This window comes from Cebus imitator, unplaced genomic scaffold (genome assembly GCF_001604975.1).
Source record: "Cebus imitator isolate Cc_AM_T3 unplaced genomic scaffold, Cebus_imitator-1.0 Scaffold25, whole genome shotgun sequence".
NCBI lineage: Eukaryota > Metazoa > Chordata > Mammalia > Primates > Cebidae > Cebus > Cebus imitator.
The window spans coordinates 5,749,922-5,772,161 of record NW_016107340.1 but is presented as its reverse complement, the minus strand read 5'-3'; the positions used below and the strand labels follow the sequence as shown (position 1 = coordinate 5,772,161).

General features: G+C 37.8%; 1 pseudogene; it reads right to left on the bottom strand.

The window, feature by feature from the left end:
- Positions 1–8,020: 8,020 nt before the first annotated feature.
- LOC108300137 lies at positions 8,021–22,004 on the bottom strand (annotated as a pseudogene).
- Positions 22,005–22,240: the final 236 nt, after the last annotated feature.

Here is a 22,240-nt window from a genome sequence, read left to right as displayed (position 1 = left end):
GGTGTCAAGAGCTCAAGACCATCCTGGCTAACATGGTGAAACCCCGTCTCTACTAAAAAATACAAAAATTAGCTTGGAGTTGTGGTGAACACCTGTAGTCCCAGCTACTCAGGAGGCTGAGGCTGGAGAATTGCTTGAACCTGGGAGGCGGAGATTGCAGTGAGCCGAGATTGCACCACTGCACTCCAGCCTGGCGCCTGGTGACACAGCAAGACTCTGTCTCAAAAAATATATAAATAAATAAATAAATAACAAATGCTCACCCTGATACCACAACCTGTCAGAGATACAAAAAAGAAAAAGAAAACTTTAGCCCCAAATCCTTGGTGAACGTTGATACAAAAATCCTCAACAAAATACTGGCAAACTGAAACCAGCAGCACATCAATAAGCTTATCCACCACAATCAAGTAGGCTTTATCCCTGAGAGGCAAGGCTAGTTCAATATATGCAAATCAATAATTACAATTCATCACATGAACAGAACTAAAGGCAAAAACCACATGATTATCCCAATAGATGCAGAAAAGGCTTTTGATAAAATTCAACATGGCTTCATGTTAAAAACTCAGTAAACTAGGTATTGAAGGAACATACTTCAAAATAATAAGAGCCATCTATGACAAATACACAGCCAACATCACACTGGATGGGCAAAAGCTAGAAGCATTCCTCTTGAAAACTAGCACAAGGCAAGAATGTCCTCCTATTCAACATAGTATTGGAAGTCCTGGCCAGGGCAATCAGGCAAAAGAATAAAAGAAAGGCATCCAGGTTGGAAGAGAGGAGGTCAAACTATCTCTGTTTGCAAATAACATGATCCTATGTCTAAAAAACCCATAGTCTCATCCAAAGCTTCTTAAGCTGATAGACAACTTCAGCAAAGTCTCAGAATATAAAAATCAATGTATAAAAATCATTAGCATTCCTATACACCAACAACAGTCAAGCCCAGAGCCAAATTAGGAATGCAATCCCATTGACAACTGCCACAAAAAGAATAAAATACCTATGAATACAGCTAACTAGGGAGGTGAAAGATTTCTATGAGAAGAACTACAAAACATTGCTCAATGAAATCAGTGATAACACAAATGATTAAAAAAGCATTTCATACTCATGAATAGAAAGAATCAATATAAAAATGGCCATACTGCACAAAGTAATGTATAGATTTAATGCTATTTCTATTAAACTACCATTGGGATTCTTCACAGAACTAGAAAAAAACCTATGTTAAAATTCATATTGGGCCAGGCTTGGTGGCTCATGCTTGTAATTGCAGCACTTTAGGAGGCCAAGTAGGAGGCCAAGGCAGGAGGATCACTTGAGTTCAGGAGTTAGAGAACAGCCTGGCCAACAAGGTGAAACCCTGTATCTACTAAAATACAAAAATTAGCTAAGCGTGGTGGTGGGTGCTTGTAATTCCAGCTACTGGGGAGGCTGAGGCAGAATTCCTTGAACCCAGGAGGCAGAGGTTGCCGTAAGCTGAGATTACACCACTGCACTCCAGCATGGGTGACAGAGCAAGACTCCATCTGAAAAAAAAAATAATTAAGAGCCCAAATAACCAAGGCAGTCCTAAACAAAAAGAACAAAGATGGAGGCATCACACTACCCAACTTCAAACTATACTACAGAGCTACAGTAATCAAAATAGCATGGTACTGGTACAAAAACAGACACATACACCAATGGAACAGAATCGAGAACTCAGAAATAAGGCTGCACACCTACAACTATCTAATCTTCAACAAACCTGGAAAAAACAAGCAATGGGGGAAGGATTCCCTATTCAATAAATGGTGCTGCTATAACTGGCTAGTCACACACAGAAGATTGAAACTGGATCCCTTCCTTATACCATACACAAAAATTAACTCAAGATGGATTAAAGACTTAAATGTAAAACCCAAAACTGTAAAAATCCCAGAAGATAATTTAGGCAATACCATTCAGGACATAGACATGGGCAAAAATTTCATGATGAAGGTGTCAAAAGCAATGTAACAAAAGTAAAAATTGACAAATGGGATCTAATTAAACTACAGAGCTTCTACACAGCAAAAGGAAACTGTCAACAGAGTGAGCAGACAACCTACAGAATGAGAGAACATTTTTACAAACTATGCATTTGACAAAGGTCTAATATCCAGGATCTATAAGGAACTTAAATTTACAAGAAAAAACAACCCCATTAAAAAGGAGGGAAAGGAAAAAAAAAAAAAGTAGGGAAAGGACATGAACAGACACTTTTTAAAAGAAGCTACATGCAGCCAAGAAGCATATGAAAGAAAACACAAAATCACTGATTATTAGAGAAATGTAAGTCAAAACCACAATGAGATACCATCTCACACCAATCAGAATAGCTATTATTTAAAAATAAAAAAATAAGAGATGCTGGAGAGGTTGTAGAGAAAAAGGAATGTTTATACACTGTCAGTGGGGGGTGTAAATTAGTTCAGCCATTGTGGAAGACAGTGTGGCAAATTCTCAAAGACCTAAAAACAGAAATGCCATTTGACCCAGCAATGCTGTATATACCCAAAGGAATATAAATTGTTTTATTGTAAAAACACCTACATGCATATGTTAATTACAGCACTATTTACAATAGCAAAGACATGGAATCAACCTAAATGTCCATTAATAATAGACTGTATTTTTTAAAAAGTGGTATACACACACACACACATATACATACATATACATACTGTGGAATACTATGCACCCTAAAAAAGAACAAGATCGTGTATTTTGTAAGAATATGGATAGAGCTGGAGGCCATTATCCTCAGCAAACTAACACAAGAACAGAAAACCAAATAATATATGTTCTCGCTTATAAGTGGGAGCTAAATGATGAGAATACATGGACACATAGAAGGGAATAACACATACTAGGGCCTATGGCGGGTCAAGGTAGGAGGAGGGAGAGAATGAGGAAAAAGAATTAATGGGTACTGGCCCTAATACCTGGGTGACAAAATAATCTGTGCAACAAACTCCCATGACACAAGTTTACCGATATAACAAACTTGTACATTTACCCCTGAACTTAAAAGTTAAAAAAAAAATAAACAAATAGCAGATGCTGGCAAGGTTGCAGAGAAAAAGAAACACATATACTGTTGGTGGGAGTACAAATTAATTCAACCATTGTGGAAAGCAGTGTGGCAATTCCTTAAAGAGCTAAAGACAGGACTGCATTCAACTCAGAAATCCCATTACTGTGTATATACCCAAAGGAATAAAAATCATTTAATAACAAAGACACATACATGTGTATGTTCATTGCAGCACTATTCACAATACCAAAGGCATGGAATCAACCTAAATATCCATCAATGATGGGCTACATAAAGAAAATGTGGTACATAGATACCACAGACTGCTATGTAGCCATAAAAAAAGAACTAGATCTTGTCTTCTGCAGGAACACGGATGGAGTTGGAGTCCATTACCCTTAGCAAATTAACACAGGAACAGAAAACCAAATACTGCATGCTCTTACTTACAAGTGTGAGTTAAATGATGAGAGCTTATGGACAAAAAGAAGGAAACAACAAGACACTGGGGCCTCCTTGAGGGTGGAAGGTAAAAAGAGGGAGAGGAGCAGAAAAAGTAACTATTGTATACTAAGCTTAGTACCTGGGTGATATACCAAAAAAAACCCCTGCAACATGAGTTTACCAATATAAAAAACCTGCACACATGCCCATGAACCTAAAATGAAAATTTTTTTTTAGTTTATATAAAAAGATTAGGTGCCAATTAAGTACAAGGTATATTCTATTTGAAAAGGCCACAAAGATAGATGGAGGGATAGACGAGACAGAGAGGTGGGGGGAGGAGGGATAGAGACATGCATACATACATAGATTTCAAGTTTTCTTCATGAAATAATTTCATACTGTAGACGTAGACCCAGGACATGAAAGTAGATAACCCTAATATGAGGCAGAAAATGGCCAGTGACATGAAAGAGGCACAGATAAAGTCCTACAATGCTTCATTTTAAAAAAAAAAAGGAAGGGGGGAAACAAAAAACAAACCAATTTTTTAAAAATCCCAAAACAAACAAACAAAAAAGGATGGGACACTGACACTTACATGCTCCAAGTAGTGGGCTAGGTAGAATGCAGACGTTAGTCTTCCTTTCATATGGCTAGTTCCTTCTTGTCCCTCTAAAATGTGTTCAAGTGACTCTTCACGCAGGAAGCCTTCCTTGATCTTAACTCACTCTGCCCTTCCTCTACGCTACCACAATCACAGCTTTATCACATCTTAGTGTAATTGTTGGTTTATTACCCATCACCCCAAAAGATGGCAAGCACCTGGAGATGGGGAAAAATGTCTCATCTTTGCTTATCTTCTATGTCTAACTTTGAGTCCGGTGCATATCAAGCCCTTGAGGAGGGAGGGGGAAAAAAGCAGACAGGAAAGGAAGGAGGTAGGCAGAGAGGGATGAAGTGCTATTAGAGCAGTAGAGGGAAAAGAACACGTGTGACTAGTGTGAAATCAAGAAAATGAGAGGTGAGTTCCAGAACTTGCAAGAGTGCAGGTGAATTGTGTTAAAAGGATATGGTCAGGAAGGTGGCAGGTGATAACTATTGAACATAGAAAGTGGAAAAGTTTTCAGAGTCTTGAATGTCAGACTGTGACTGCTAGACTCGTGCTATAGATAATTGAGGACCACTGGGAGTTGATGAGTAGGGACAAGACGAGATCAGAGCAGAGTTTTAAGGAAATTAATCTGGCAGTGAGAATATCTTATCCTTTTTGAAAGTATATTCACTTTCTATCAGGAATTATCTTTGCCTTAATGCAAGAAATTAATCTTATGGGATGGGTTTGAGCAGCCCTGATAAACATCTCATTTACCAAAAGAGCTCAATACTGCATATGTGCATGTCAGCCCTCGGCAAAATATTGTTTCGTATTTTTTTGGTTTGTTTCAAGCAATTAATCTTTATACTACTCCCAACCCAGCAACACCTGCAACACCTGAAACTAATTCTGAGCTGCTCCCCAAGGCCCAGTATGTAGTTAGCAGCATGTGCTCATCCATAGCAGGGCGTGTCACTAGCAATTTCTAAATTAGATTCTCTTACCAAACACATGTCCTGATAGGGATTTCAGTGATTGTTTTTTCACTAGAAATGACTTTTACATGATGCATTGATCCAAAGAGAAAACATTTTTCTATTTATGGGAAATATTTTAATAGTTAAGTAATTACAAAGAACAAAACAATGCTACAAATTAGACCATCATCCTTTGACAATCATATATTATTCATTTTTACTGCCATAAGCCAGTTTCTGTAACAGTGCATGTACACCAAATCGACAAATGATAACTTCAGACTATTTTAGATGAAAATTGTATTTTAAAATTGTAAAGTTGTATAAGTAAATATTAACCTTAAACATGCAAGTTCAGTTGATATTTTATTTTATTTTATTTTTTTTTTTTTTTTTTTGAGACGGAGTTTCGCTCTTGTTACCCAGGCTGGAGTGCAATGGCGCGATCTCGGCTCACCGCAACCTCCGCCTCCTGGGTTCAGGCAATTCTCCTGCCTCAGCCTCCTGAGTAGCTGGGATTACAGGCACGCACCACCATGCCCAGCTAATTTTTTGTAGCTTTAGTAGAGACGGGGTTTCACCATGTTGACCAGGATGGTCTTGATCTCTTGACCTTGTGATCCACCCGCCTCGGCCTCCCAAAGTGCTGGGATTACAGGCTTGAGCCACCGCGCCCGGCGATATTTTATTTTTAATGACATTTTCTCTTAATTTCCCAAACCCATCTGATCAAAAAAATAATCTGAGGAACATAAGTCTGATAAGACAGTATTACTAAGCCATGCTAAATGAAAGGAGATAATGAAGTCTTTGATATTACCCAAATAGACTTCTGGAATTATCTTTTTAGAGACCATATATTCAATAATCAACATCTCAGAAGAGGATTACCCAGAGATTAAAATATTTTGAAGATAAAAGTAAAATATTTTGAAGATAAAAGACGAGCCACCTTTCAGCTTTTGTTTATAATCTCAAGGTAAATCATTGAGGATACTCAAGCTTAATGTATACCTGAATAAGAAATTAACTTACTGATTTTCATTTTCCTATTGCTCTATACTTTGACAAAGCATTCTTTCTTTTCCAGTGTTCCTCCCTGGGTCCAATGAAGGGCCAAAGAAAGCAGTTTCCCCATCCTTCATCCTGTGATACAGGCTCTCCTCTGACCGTTCTAAGGGCTGTGATGCAAAGTGCTGTAGAAGTGTTGGGAGATGGAAAAGTGAATAGATGCTCTCTCAGAAAGTCCTGGAATACAATTGACTCTCCAACAAAGGGGTCATTTTGAGCTTTGCTGAACCTTGATGTAAACTTAGTATTTAAATTACAGGAAGCTCATTCCCTTTGCCTGGTCTAGAATGACCGTTCTTAAATTAAAAAAAAAAAAAAAAAAAAAAAAAAATCAGTAAATAAGTTCCTGACAGACTTGTCCTGCTATACTAGTCATCATACTTTCACTTTTTGCTCCCATGAGCCTACATGAATCTCGGACCAGCTTGCTTAACTGAGATTCACAAACATTACTATCTTGAAGAGAGATTCTTGTCTTGTCAGCCTTCTAGAATTAAACATACACATGCATTTTTTATTTATCAGCATTTCTACAAATTCTGTTTTTCCACACATATTCATATACACATAAATATATACCAGTCATTTTCAAAATTGCATATCTGGAAAAAGATTGAAAACATTTTATAACATTTCCACATGGAAATTAAATTCCAGGTAACTCTACATAATCAGAGGGCAAGTATCACTCAATTTATCCTAAAAAATTTTGCATTCTAATACCTGCTCTAGGTAAACATTTGCTTTTTTGCTATTCAGGTCTTCACTATATAATCTCCTTAATAATTGCTTTGCCAACTCTTAATTTATTGTTTTTCTTTTTCAAGCAGAGGGATGTTTTAAAACTCAAGTACTTTACCACATATTCTCTCCCAGGAAATCTGTAGAAGATAGATTTGTAGATTTGCCTTCTCTCTGGGAGAAACTTGTCTACTTCCATGTGTGTTAAAAAAAAAAAAACAAAAAAAAAAACTGAGTTTTGTTGACATCGAAATTCCTTCAATATCCTCTGTATGTGACAGAGTCCTTTGAAATATAAATTCTCTTCCAAACCCCCTGCTTCATGAGCTGTAATTCTCACCTCAATCAGAGGAAAGCTGTGTATTTCACAGCTACATTAACAGAATGTAGAACAAAATGTCTCTCTTGGTCCCCACTAGGTGATTTTGTTTTAGGTAAAATTCTAGATCAGACAACAATGATATAAGAACAAAAACTTTCAAGAGCTAAATTTTTTTATCTTTTTTTTTTTTTTTTTAATTGAGGTGGTGTCTCACTCTGTCACCCAGGCTGGAGTACAATGGTGCGATCTTGGCTCACTGCAACCTCCGCCTCCCAGATTTAAGTGATCCTCTCATCTCAGCCTCCTGAGTATCTGGGACTACAGGCATGCACCACCACTCCTGGCTAATTTTTGTATTTTGTAATTTTGTATTTTTAGGAGAGACAGGGTTTCACCATGTTGTCCAGGCAGGTCTCGAACTCCTGACCTCAAGCTATTCACCCACCTTGGTCTCCCAAAGTGGTAGGATTACAGGCGTGAGCCACCACACCCAGCCTTATCTATCATTTTAGATAATTGGTTCCTACTATGTCCTCTACTACATAGTCCTTATACCAAAGTATTTTGAAATGTTTGAATGAAATAGTTTTTAATTTCAATAGTAAAAGGTTTTCTAGCTCATGCTAAATGATATCTTATAGTAGGAGATTTGATATACCATGCTAAAACTACATCTCCAGAACCCAAATCCTCAACATTAGTTAAGAGTATCAGGTAGCTGCTGTAGAAGCAACCTGAAAGGGAATGCTGAACCACATCATCACTGCAGCTTTAGAGGACACATGTAAATAACAACTCTAGTCATCCAGAATAGTTGACACTGTGGTATTGTTAAGCTCACTGCTCACAGAAGCTGAGGTCAGTTGGATGCTCTTATCTGTAGTGGAGACTCTTCAAACAACAATTTCACTGGTGTTCCTCTATGGCCTCAGCAAAATAATAAAGCACTTAGGAGCAAATATACAACCCAATAAACCATAGCTGGATGCCAAGATTGCAAATATTTCCACAGCCACTTTGAACTTGCCTTTGGTGCTCAAGCAAGCAGGGACAAAAGAGATCCAGATGATGAAAAAGACCAGCATCCCAAAGGTGATGCATTTTCCTTCATAGTAATTATCTGGTAACTGGGAAGCCACAAAAGTTGTGAGAAAGCATAGCAAGACTAGGAAGACATCAATCCCAAACATTGAGCACAAAATCTCCATGGAATCTTCACTGCATCCCAGAATGATCTTTGTATTTTGAGATTCCATGTTCTTGTATAGCCTCGGTGGTTCCAATACCAAGTAGGCTGTACATATGCCAATCTCCACTAGAACAGAGATTAGCACAATGATTTTCCAATAAAGGGGGTGCATGGATATAAATCAAGTTTTGTATTTGGAAATTCTGTAGGCTAAAAACAGTGAAATAGTCTTTCCAAGAATGCAAGACAGGCAAAGAGAAAAGCCCAGTGCCAGAGTAACCTGGCGGGCCGTGCAGGACCAACTGGGTGGCTTGCCAAAGAAAAGCAGGACGACAGCAGCACGACAATCAGAGAAACCTGAATGAGGAAGCTCAGCTGCCGGTCACTGGCGTTCACCAGGGGAGTGTGCCTGTGTATGACATACACAGTCGTGACTGCCAAGACCACAAATGCCCCAAGACAGAGAGAATGACAAGTGTGAATCCCAGGGCCTCATCATAAGCAAGGTATTCCACCTCTTTCAGCACACACTCGCTCTTTTGTGAATTTGACCAATAGTATTCACCACATTGTTCACACTCCCTTTGACCTATAGAACAAAGAACAAAGAATTGACTGCAAGGAAATCCAGTTGTCCCTTTCCACTGTGAATATCCCAGAGCTTTCATATTTCTAGAGTGGGGACTTGTTGAAATTCCCTTTATATAGAATATATATCTATATATAGAATATATATCTCAAAAGAAATAGTGATACAATGGCCTTAGAGTGTATAGATAATATTACAGATTGACAATTATTTCCAGTTTTGGAAAGTCAATCTCTCTTCTCAGTTTCAGCCTTTCCTGAGTTGGCCTTTTCCAGTAACAAGCTTCTTTCTTTCTACTCCAGTTGTCTAATTGAGAAGAGTGGTATGTATCTTCATAAACCCAAGAACAATCCACATATTTTAAAAATGTAAAAAAATTAAAGGTACTGAGGTGAAAAAAATTGAGCAGATTATGACAGGAATAAGGTTGATTAAAATACAAGTGTCTTCTGTCTTTCATTCAATATGACCCTTATGAAAGAGAATTTTGTCTTTGCTTACTCAGAGCTTTTCCTCTCTTCACCCTCCAGATGCAGATTTGAAGGAATCGGTAGAGAATAATTGAGAATGAGAAGGAAAACAAGGATGGGCACAGTGGCCTAGGCCTGTTCTAAGTCCAGCACTTTGGGAGTCTGAAGCAGGTGGATCAGTACAGCCCAGGATTTCAAGACCAGCCTGGGCAATGGGGCAAAACCTTGTCTCTACCAAATAATAAAAGAAAAAATCAGTTAGGCATGATGGTGCATGCCTGTCGTCCCAGTTACTTGGGAGGCTGAGGTGGGAGGATTACTTGAGCCCAGGAGGCTGAGGTTGCAGTGAGCTGAGATGGTACCACTGCACTCCAGCCTGGGTGACAGTGCAAGACTGTGACTCACAAAAGGAAGGAAGGGAGGGAGGGAGGGAGGAAGGAAAGAAGGGACAGAGAGATGGAGAGAGGGAGGGAGGGATGGAGGGAGGGAGGGAAGGAAGGAAGAAGGGAAGAAAGGAAGGAAGGAGGGAAAAGAAGCAGCAGAAGAGGAGGAGGAGGAATAAGGAATAAGAAGGAGGAGGGGGGAAGGGGAAGAGGAAGAAGAAGGAGAAGAACCTACATGGCACTTGACATTGAAGGTTTGGAGCATTTAGCTGGGTGGAGGCTCTAAGGGAGAATCTCAGAACATAAGAAAAAGCTATTTGATATGAGTTTAAAGTAGACTGTGAAATTGATCTCTTTCATGTTCTTTGAAAGATGCAGGAAAGATTACAGTTCTCATTTAATCACTTTTGACTGCTGTGCTAGACTTCCCTGGATGCAACTCTATGCAGAGGCTGCGCTGTGTGGGGTCCAAGGAGTTGTTCAGGTTACATAGATCTTGTTTTCCATTTTGGGAAAATGTTATATTTTCAAAATTCTTTTTTAAAGAATTGCTACTGAGGGCCATTTGACAAAAGACAAGTACACTTTGTGTTATCTTTAACAGAAGGTAGAGATAAAAATAAACCTGCTCCAACATGCTTCACAAAACTGAGCACACTAAGCCCAATTAAAATTCTGGTCATAAAGAGCAGCAATTTGGCAGGCCATGGTGAAGTATAAAGCAGTGGTTACAGAAATCATATGTCCTACAAATTTTGTGTACTTATGACCTTAAGCCAATTGCCTTTAGGGATGAAATTTTAGATCTTATAGTTCCAAATTAGACATAATTCAATAAAACATAGTACTCTAATTCCCTTTCTTCCAATTATGAATATAACTAGCATTTAATTGATTTCAGAAACAAATGATTTTAAATATTTTTATGAATCTTACTCATTTCACATTTCATATATTTTATTTTGCATTTTCCTCTATTAACTTCAAGGTTGTAGATATTTTCCCAACTGTAGCAGCTTTAGAACTGCAATGCAATAGTATGTTTTTTTCACAGTGCATAAACATCTAATAATTTGGTAGATTTTAATGATTTTTGATATAAGTTATACACACCTATTTATAAAGAAGGCTCCTTAGGCCCTCTTTGCAAAAAGCATGTTTGACCTAACAGCATCCTTATATCAGTGAAGAAATTATCATCTCTACCTGGTTCCCGTGGCACATGTCTATCAGCACATGGGATGCAGTCAAAGCAGCACATTGGTTCCCCCTGATGAATCCCCTTCCAAGTCTCAGGAGGACACACATCAGTACACACTGAAATGGGAAGCTAGCAAAGACAAATATGACAGATTAACAAAGGCCTTTGTCTCTAGTACTCATGAAGCTGAGACATTTTCCATTTGAATTTCCATGGAAGCTTTGTGATTTCCTGGGAAACCCAGGATGCCTGACTGAAGATAATGAACAAATAACAACATGGCGAACACAGAGAGGAATTTTGCTAAAGGAGAGTCTCGTTGTTGATTCTAGAAGTGCAAAGCTAATCTTAAGCCTACTTCTTTCTAACCCTGGGGATCCAGACCAGGCTACATGCCTACAGGACTCAGGATGAGACCATTTGACAGGTCTGTTCCTGCTTGTGAAGGACCTGTGATTCCAAGAATCATCTTGAGAGCCTAAAAAATACTTCCTCTCTGCAAGGTCATTCCAAAATAGTCTTAAAATCAAAGCTATGTCATGATGGGTCAGTAGAAAAGCACAATGAAAGATCTGCTTTACCAGAAAATTGGGGAGGGCAAATGGAAAAGCAGACAAGGCATAGCACTGATTTTTGTTCTTGTTGTTGTTGTTAAATGAATTTTAAAATCTCGGTAGTAAATACAGGCCTCCTTTTACATTCTACATGGATGTGCACTTTGAAACCCAGAATAAATGCAAGGTTTGTAAATAGTTTGTTTCTTAATCCATTAGAGAGTTTCCTATTTAAGAAATAAAATGCTTTTCCATTAAGCAAAGAATCATTTTGAAAGATGCATGATTACATTTATATTTATTTTAGAAATCAGAATTTTCATATGTTGTGTTTTCCAGAGCAAATCTGAATTAGATAACATAGAAAATATTAGAAATCTCTGAGCTAGGCTCATAACATTATAGAAGTATGTATACAAAATAGATAAGCTTCTTACATGTTTACATGTTTTATACATATATATCTGTAAAATCATATTTTAAATGCACTTTGAGAAGTAGCTATTACAGGAAGGAGTGATAGCAAGACATTCTCAAATTCTGAAACAGGAACAATAAAATCACCACGGAATGAACTAGAATTTCTTGCTCCGGATCCAGTTTCTGGAAAGAGCTCTCTATATTCCCTTTTTTAATATTATTATTATCATTAACGATGAGCTGATGCCTTTTTGTTCCATTTCTCAGTGTTCCTTCCCTTCTTAACCTCTGTGATCTAGCTGCCAACACTTTCACCTCACTAAAACTCTTCTTGCCCTGTCTGAAGGGCACGTTCCTGTCTAACCACCTTCTCCTTCAGCCTTCTTCAATACCTGACACTTTTGATCAACCCCTCCTTGAAATGCAAGCTCCCTTGGCTTCCCTTGGGTCCTGGGTTTGGTCCTTGATCCTCCGGTTTTCTCTCTCTGACTGTAAAGCAGTTCATTCATTCTCTTGTCTTCAACCAGTATCTCTATAAAATAACTCCCAAATCTTGATCTCTAAGACCAACCTCTCCCACCTGACCTCCATCTAATTCCATATTCTAAACTTTCAATATGTGCCTACATTAAAATTCCACCATCACCTCATATTCAACACATTCAAAACCATCCCATAAACCCTGTTCCTCATTTCTATCATCAACACCACCATTTCTATTCATCATCTCCAACCTTATGTTCTATTACTTGCCTGTATGGACCCTCTCTTCCACTCAAGTCCCTCTTCTCATCAACCACCAGACTCAGTTTACCATTATGACTTAAATCATTCTTTGTATTGTCCTCTAATTATTTGACGTAAAACACTTCCAGGTCCAATCTTTCAGCAAATTTGGTGTGGTCCCTCCCATACTTTATGAGGACAACATCTTCTAGTTTCCTTTGTAGCTAGATATGACCATGAAAAAATTCTGGCTAATAAGATATAAGGAGAATTATATGTAATTTCTAAAAATTATCCTTAAGTGGAGGGGTACACACATATTTTCTCTTTTTCCTTCCTATTGGTTAAAATGTGGACATGATGTTTGAAGCCCATGTGGTCATCTTAGATTATGAGGTGAACCCTCATATTGTGGATGGTGAAATATCACCATAGGGAGTGGGTCCCTAAGCCATTCTTTCAGTCCTAGAATGCCTATCTCTACACTTCATTTACATGAATGAAAAAAGCTATCATGGTTAAGGCATTATTTTGGGGAGTTTTCTATCATTCACAACAAACTTAATAACTGTTAAAAAAAAATGTATACTTCAAAATGCCCGCTTTGGCCACACAAGCAAGTCATTATTTTATGTGAGCATGTGATGAGATCATGTCTACTAAGTACAAAGGCAAATCAATAGTTTTAATGACATGAATTCTTATAATTATCAAGCTATGTCATGACGTATGCCAAACAATGACTTACCTGCCAAGAAGTCAGGTGTATATGCACAGGTGTTTCCAGGAATATATGGCCCATGATGTTCACATCTGCTTAAATGATCCAGAGCATAAGCCATAGAATACATAGCTTGTTTGACATTGTTTGTAATTCTTAGCTGAGACACATCCAGGTAGGTATTTTTAAGATCATTCAACTTCTCCTCTCCAGTACAGAATTTATCAGTCATGGCATGTAATCAGTCATATTCACTCTATGGTCAATATTGTATGGAATAGTACCATTAGGCCAAGTACAGTTAAAAGCCATTTGCCAGAATTCAATGGTCAGGACATCATTGGATCCTTGCTAGGATGCACATCATAAAGAAATTCCCTTAATCCTGGTATGTCAGCTCTTAGTATTGCAAATCCATTACTTCCACTAAAATATGGAAAATATTCAGGCTTTGCAATGAGGGCTGAGGTAATCCACAATTCACTCGCTCTCCGTGTTCTGTCAGTTATATTATGGTAAACCATTTCTAGCACAAAAGGACTGAGGTCAATATCAGATTCATAAAGCACAATGACCTTGGCTGTGGAGGTCTTTACAGCATCAACAGCTTTTTGCATTTTCTCATTGGAATAGACTTTGGAAATGATTCCAGATAATGCAATACAGAGGTTGGCATTCTCCATATTTTCCTTAAAAGTTTTCAAGGAAAATAAAACTCCCTGTTTTCCATAATCATCATCACCTGCTATAGCGCCTACCCAGACCCAACCAAAGTGTTAGATAAGTTTTACCATGGCCTTCGACTGGATCTTATCACTGGCTATTACACGAAGATAAGATGGAAACTGGTATTTGTTGCTAAGAATTACGCGGGTACAGGCATATCCCACCTACAATTGAAAATATTCATGCAGTTATTAGAAAGCAATGGTCAAATCTCAAATTACACATTTTCAGAATCTTTTTATTGGGAGAGTGAGAATTTAACAGTTCTTCTCCCTTTATTTTCACATCCTTCTTTAGACAAAAGGATTTATGGTCTTCTCATTGCCCAATGGATGGGAGTGTAGAGTGCTGGAGGGAACACTTTGGGCCTCCTTCGTGCAGCTCAAACTGCTGCTGCTGTGAGCTCTCAGGCACTGGCTGGAAACCTCTAGGTAGATTTTCTCATTAAATGCTTGTAGTAAATCTCCAAAGAAGGTAAAAGAAATCTATATGATGAACATTTCGTATTTGTTATCTCATTGAATATATTGAGCAATCTTAAAATATAGATATCATTACCCTGATTTCACTTCTAGGGAAACTGAGGTTCAGAAGGTGTAAGTAACTTGTCTAAGATCTTAAAGTGATAAATTATGTATTCAGAATTAGATATCAGGTGTTTCTGCTTCTTAAATAACATTATTTCCTGGCCGGGAGCAGTGATTAATGCCTATAATTCCAGCACTTTGGGAAGCTGAGGTGGTCAGGAGTTTAAGACCAGCCTGGCCAACATGGTGAAACCATGTCTTTACTAAAAATACAAAATTTAGCCGGGAGTGGTGGTGCATGCTTGTAATCCCAGCTATTTGGTAGGCTGATGCAGCAAAATCTATTGAACCCAGGAGGCAGAGGTTGCAGTGAGCTGGGATAGCACCACTGCACTCCAGCCTGGGCAACAAGAGTGAAACTCCACCTCAAAAAAAAAAAAAAAAATGGTTAATTCCTACATATGGTTTCCAATGTTGCTGCTTGCATGGTGCCAAAGAAGAATGTAAACTTTAGCCAAGTAAGTGAAAATAGAACGTGGGATAGAGGAAACAGGAAATAAGAATATTCTGGAAATCATGAAGAAATTGACAATCATGAGCTATGAAATTATAATATGGGTGATCCTATGAAGGTGCTCTATATACCTTTCATATGCTATAATCTCCTCAAACTGCTCTTTTCACAAAAATATTCTTATATTCATAATTCTCTCCACCAAACAGGGGCTCCAATAACCCCTCAATACATTTTTCCCCATTAATGGGAAGTCTCTGGTGCCATATGAGTCTCCTTTATTTCCTACTTACCTTCTTTTGCTTTCTTCTGGATATTAATTATAATTATAAAAATTACGTAAATACAAGGAAATAGTTATGCTAGGAGTACCTAAAAGCAGTACATAAAATTCATATATACTATGACTCCAATTACAAAATTTTTCTATCCATAATTTGATTGTCAATGTTTTAAATTAGTTTTTAATTGAAAATGTCTTTTTCCCATTATTCTTAGATATAACCATAAATAAAATGCCTCCTCCTTTCTATTTCCTAGACACTAAAAGGGGAAAATATTTTTCTTGCAGTCCATCACCATTTTTGCTTTTCAATTCCTTCTCTATTAAAAAAAAACAACAAAAAAAAAAAACAGGTAAACAGGTGGCTCATGCCTGTAATCCCAGTGCTTTGGGAGGCCGAGGCGGACTAATCACAAGGTTAGGAGCTCGAGACCAGCCTAGCCAACATGGTGAAACCCGTCTCTACTAAAAATACAAAAAATTAGCTGGGCATGGTGGTGGGCACCTGTAATCCCAGCTACTTGGGAGGCTGAGGCAGGAGAATAGTTTGAACCTGGGAGGTGGAGGTTGCAGTGAGCCGAGATCGCACCACTGCACTCCAGCCCAGGTGACAGTTCGAGACTCTGTCTCCAAAAAAAAAAAAAAATTAATTCCAAACGCTTTATTCCCAGTCTTAACCAAACTTTAACCGATTTGAATGCAATTTCCCCAAGACCCTCTTTCCTTAATATCTTCTGTGGCTATACTATCTAGCTCTATGACTTCTATTCAATAAGTATTTTTTAATTAAATATGTGATAGCAAATAGCCCTGTTGGCAGGGTGGAATTTTTCTCCATGTTTCTTTCATTGCGTTTTTAGTTTAGTTTCGTTTTTCATTTAATATGTAATTATTGAGTTCCTCTGGTGCTAGACACTATAAATACAGTCAGGAGCAAGATAAACACAGCACTGTCTACACAAGGAAATAGAAAAGTAGCCAAGCAATTTCAGAACAAAATGATAAAAAATAGTGATGGGTGAAACCTGGGATCCATAAATACAAAGAAGTTGCCCCCAGCTCTGGAGGAATTAACAGCCAAGCTGAGGCTTAAAGGATGACAGAACAGGGGAGAATGCTGCAAACAGCATGCCCGAAGGCTTTACAACAAGAGAACGTGTCATCTTGAAGGAATGGGAAGCCCAGCAAGTTTGAAGAGACAGGGTGGGAGTGGGTGTGGCACAATGAAAGGGAAAACTGGAAAACCAGAAGGTGCCAGAACATGAAGGGCTTTATCATCCTAAGAAACTTAGTTTCCAAATTTACACTAATGGCGATATACATTTTTGAAATAAATATAGCACTATCATTTTTAAAACAGAATAGCAATACATTTCAAGAACTAGAAAAATATGCACTGGCTGTAATTCCTCCATCCATGAAAATTGATTTGAAGGAACTGTTTTTCCCAAAGGAAAAAGTAATATGCCCCAACTGTTCATTACAGAATTATTTATAATATTGAAAAACTGGAAAGAACTTATATGATGGAAAAATTTTTCATTATTTTAAAACTATTAGAGAAATTACATAGCAGTATGTGTATAATATTGGGAAACATGCAATATGCAAACTTATTTCCAAACTATAATTAAAACTACATGTGTAAAGTATACTAACATTTGAATAAGGATTAACAGGGAAATTTTTTTAATGAGCACAAGATAATTACTGGAAAGGTGGAATTTGGGATGTTTTTTCTTTTATTCATTAATTTTTATTATGATACAATATTATTATACAATGCATACATCTTTTCTTCAGGAAATTTCTCTATGTCCTACCTTTGTTTAGATTAATGAAAACAAAATTAAAATACTCCCTTCCTCCTTCCATTTCACTGTTCTCTCTTCTGAGCAACATTTTCAAAACAATAGCAAGTCTTCCTCTCTGGCCATACTTAAGGTCAGTTAAAGTTGTAGTCAAAGCCTGGCCACGCTGTAACTGGTGGCTGGCCAAAATCAGCATACTGTTAAAATTATGGGTGTCAGAATGAAATTTAGTTTCCAAACTCCAACTTGAATTTCTAGATTGGTTATAGGTGAAAGTTAATGATGCCAAAGTGAAATTATCAGCTCAGGACCAGCCTGGCTTCTAAGCTGAGAACTCTCCAACTGGAGAAGTTGCAACACATGGAGGAGTAGAGAGGCTCAGAAAACACTGGGGTCGAGTACAGATGGGAGGAAACTGTTGACTCCTCTACATGAAAATGAATTGTATAGGCTCTAATTTTGATGAACTGCATCAAAAACTTTTAAAATATGAAATGTTTTTGATATTCATAACATATATTTAGGATGTATTGATTAAAATGCTGAAGAACATTTGAGTCTTATAACAAATTTGAGCAATTTAGGTTTCAGACAAATCAAGCTGGGAGACAAGCAAAATACACACAATGCCTTGCGTAATGGATCAACACTGAGGACCAGGAACTGGCTTTTTAGGTCTCCCAGACCACATGCAACCACTCCTAAGAGTAGAGGCGATCAGTAGACACCAACCCTGAGATGACTGGGGCTGCTGAATGATCAGACATAGACTTTGAAGCAGCGATTACAACACTGCTCCATAAGATGAGGGAAAACCCTCTTAAAGAAAATGTAAATATACAAGTCTCAGCAAAGAAATAGAAGCTATTTTTTAATAGAAATTTTATAAATGGAAGACCATTCAGCCTAGTTCATTCTTTTGTGAATTCTGCCCTGCAGAGCTTCAGGCCCAGCCCACCCACTGCCTCATCTTCCACTCCTCTTCTATTGTGATGGAATCCCAAAGGCAGGTGCTCTGTGTCCCATAGAGTTCTGGCATACCCCAGAACTCCTGTCTATTGTAAAGATAACTACCTCCTTTGTACAGTTCATTGCACTTGCATATGCACCAACTAAATCAACTTTCTATAGGTGAGGCAATGTGGGGCAGTACAGAGTTCCCCAAATGAAGAATTCTAATGTCAAATAAATTTGGGAAGTACTGCATGCTTAGCCCTTTCTTAGACATTCGCAATGCTGATCATACACTGAATGTTCTATGATGTCTTGGTAATTACTTAAATTTATCTGAACCCAGAATCCTTTTTTCAAGGAGCATTTATCAGTTTGGAAAATATTCCTAAGATGGACATGCAAAACACTTGGCTGATTCAGAGAGTCTGAAATAAAACCCCCATTCTGCCTTATGCTTTCCATATGACCTTGCATAAGCCATTTAACTTTTTTGAGCCTAGTTTCCTCATCTGAAATGTGAACATAACGTCTTCAACTAGCTGTTTTTAAGGTTAAATGGGATGTCTTCTGTAACTAAGAATGAGTTAGCACTGAAGAAACATTCTCTTCCCACAAACTTCACCCCAGAAAAACAGGCCCAGATCCAAATTATTTTTTGTTTTTCTTAATGTTCAGAGTGTGAAGAAAACCAAATAACAAACATCAAACATGTGAAGTAAATAAATGCTATTGTTTATTTCTCACAATTTTATGAAGAGGTTGAAATCAGCTTACTGATACCTTTCTGACGCAGATTCTGAGCTCAGGCCCTCAGCTCCACAGGCCCTGCTGACTCTCTGGCCTCACTATTGACCTTTTCTGTTTCCTGTTCCAAGATATCCCTTTCTAGGTGAATATTGAAGCTGTACTCATTCCAGGCCCTCATCCTATGAGACAAACAAGCATTCTTCCATTTCCTTTCTCTTTATATTTTCAAGAGAAAAACTTTATATGTGATCTCTCAAAATATGAGAGAAAGCAGAGCCAACTCCTTACAAATTTCTGAAGAAGGTAAAATCTCATTGTTTCCATACAACACATTTTTATCTTTCTCTTTCTCAAATCTTAGCACTTACCACTTTCTTGTTTGTCATTGCAAATGCCTCTACCTCTTGTACTATTCTCTGACTCTTCTGATCTTCCACTACAGTACTTCACTCAGGCAAGCTGTCTCCCTAAATTCTCTTCAAAAATGTCGACCACCACATTTCCTTTCCCTTATAGCAAGTAGAACCAACTGAAAAATAACTCATCCTTTTGGGTGAATAACTAGTAGCCATTGTCTACCCCTGTCACTTGCAAATAAACTGTAGAATTTTTAGGACTAAAAGCCAACTTAAAGGCTGTGGTGCTGACTCTTAATGCTCTCCTGTATCTTACTCTCCACTTCTTCCTGACAATAAACAAAAAGACACAGCTTAGAAATACGGTACTTTGCCTGTTTTCCCAGTTTCTAACTCTTGCAACTATTATTTGTTTTACATACCTGCATTGGGTACGTTTGTCTTATATCATTTATTAACTTTTTAAAAGCACATTGTATTTTCTTTCATGTACACATATGTCAAATGCATAATGTAAAGAGAAGTAGTAGCCACTCAAATCCTGATGGTATTGATTATGTAAATCCCAAAATATTCCTGATAACTGAATTATTTTCAGAATGAGATGTACTTACTTCTCATCACTATTGCAACCACAATGTATATGTCAAATTATATTTAGCAAAGAGGAGTGGATTTTTGTTTTAAAACATGTATATTTTCCATTTAACCTTCTAGGAAAATAACTTTCAGAAGTTCCAATGCAGAACAGAGAACAAATTCAATGATTCTGTTTATGAAATATTAGTGCATATGTTTTGTCAAACTTTAAGTTTTCATTTTATGTTAAGGATTGAAGAAGTGAGAAACTATGATAAATAATGAACAGTCTACAGTAATGTAGCTGTAAACAAAAGCCTTTCTTATCTTTCTTCTTTTTGCTTCACAGTAAGAAAAGAATTAAAAGATCTAGGAAAAAAACAAGTAGAGACTGATTACAATCCTTTCTGCCAATAATATTATGGCTGGCCCATCTGCTAATATATCAAATATGGGGCATAAAATATATCAAAAGACAGTAGTTGTAATTAGCAAAGATTTAATGTATAAGAAATTTTTAAAATTTTTACAATATGCATTTACAATTATAATAATCATGTGGCATCATGGAAATGCTTCCTACACAATGTAAAATGTTCAATATAAAATTGTATCTGTGCTGTGGTCAAAACTATGCACAAATTATGGATGCTTTTGTATAAAGGGCTAAGAAGGTGTATAAGAAAATAAACAGATCTGCTTTGTTATGCTGACAGAACAGTGGATAAATGTTTTATTTTTCATTTCTAACGTTTTCCTTTTTCTTTTTTTTTTTTGGATGGAGTCTCACTCTATCATCCAGGCTAGAGTGCAATGGTACGATCTCGGTTCACTGCAATCTCCATCTCCTGTGTTCAAGCAATTCCCCTGCCTTAGCCTCCCTAGTATCTGGGACTGCAGGCACACACCACCACACCTGGCTAATTTTTTTTTTTTTTTTTTGTATTTTTAGCAGAGATGGGCTTTCACTGTGTTAGCCAGGATGGTCTTGATCTCCTGACCTCATGATCCGCCCACCTCAGACTCCCAAAGTGCTGGGATTACAGGCATGAGCCACCATGCCCAGCCAACTAGCGTTCTTTTTATATCTAAAGTTGTGAGAGTAATCTAGCACATGTTTGCCTTTATTACCATTGATTACTACAAATTCAGATCACCAGTCATGGATCCCACTTTCTTACATGACAACTTGGAGTTAGGGGAGTGGAGGGCAGAAGACTCACAGCAGCTGAAACAATCTTGCCATTAACATTAGCTCAAAAATAAGTTAGTGTTTCCACACTGTGTAGTTTCACTTGATGAGAGTTTAGTCTATAACAATTAAAAATAAACCTGCAACACTGCAATCCTGCATTAGTGGCTCTCAAATCTTAATGTGTACATAAATCACCAGGAGGTCTTGGCCAAATGCAGATTCTGATTCAACAGGTCTGGAAATGCAGCCTGAGATTCTACATTTCTAAGAGTCTCAGATGAAGCTGATGCTGCTGGCCCACAGACCACCCTCTGAGGAGCAATGTTCTACATCATATAAAATCCGCCTTTTTTTCTGTCTCAGATGCAGAAGTGGAAAATGACCCAATTGAGACCAAGCTTTTCCAGTTTCTAAATAATCCTCAAATATTCACCTAGGAGAAACTGAGGCCTAGTAACAGAAAGTACCTATCCTGTGTCAAAGAGATAGTGTCAGAGTCCAGGCTAGTATCATGGGGACCAGTTCCAGACTCTGACCCCCACACCCACCACCTGCAACTGATGTAAAAAGAAGGCTAAAAGAATGGCTTACCCTTCACATTTTGCTGATACTGGCTCCAAAATAGACTCATTTGCTGGGATGGTCCTGGAGTGAATAGGAAACGGTCCTCCAATAATGAGGGAATTGTCTTCAGCATCTACATACCCATTCAAATCAAAATTGCCCAGCAACCGGCAGGTCTGCTCTTCTTTTTTCTCTTCTTTGGCTTCAGTGCCCAATTCAGCCCATAAAAATGCAAGAAATGCTAGAACCAAGCATTTCCTCTGGCTGGCCATTTTAATAAGATGAGTTTGGGGGAAATGGCCAGCATTGAAATTATACAAGTTTTAACAAGGTACGTTGATGGAGATTAACAGTGACTGTGTGCCTCATCCCAGGGGACTCCGCTTGCTGCGACTTGCTACATCATTGTCATGTCTCAATCAATCAGAGAGCCTCACACTCACTTGCAATTTATAGATCTGGACTAGGAGCTAAGCAATCATTTTGAAAAGAGATTCATAAAAGTCTC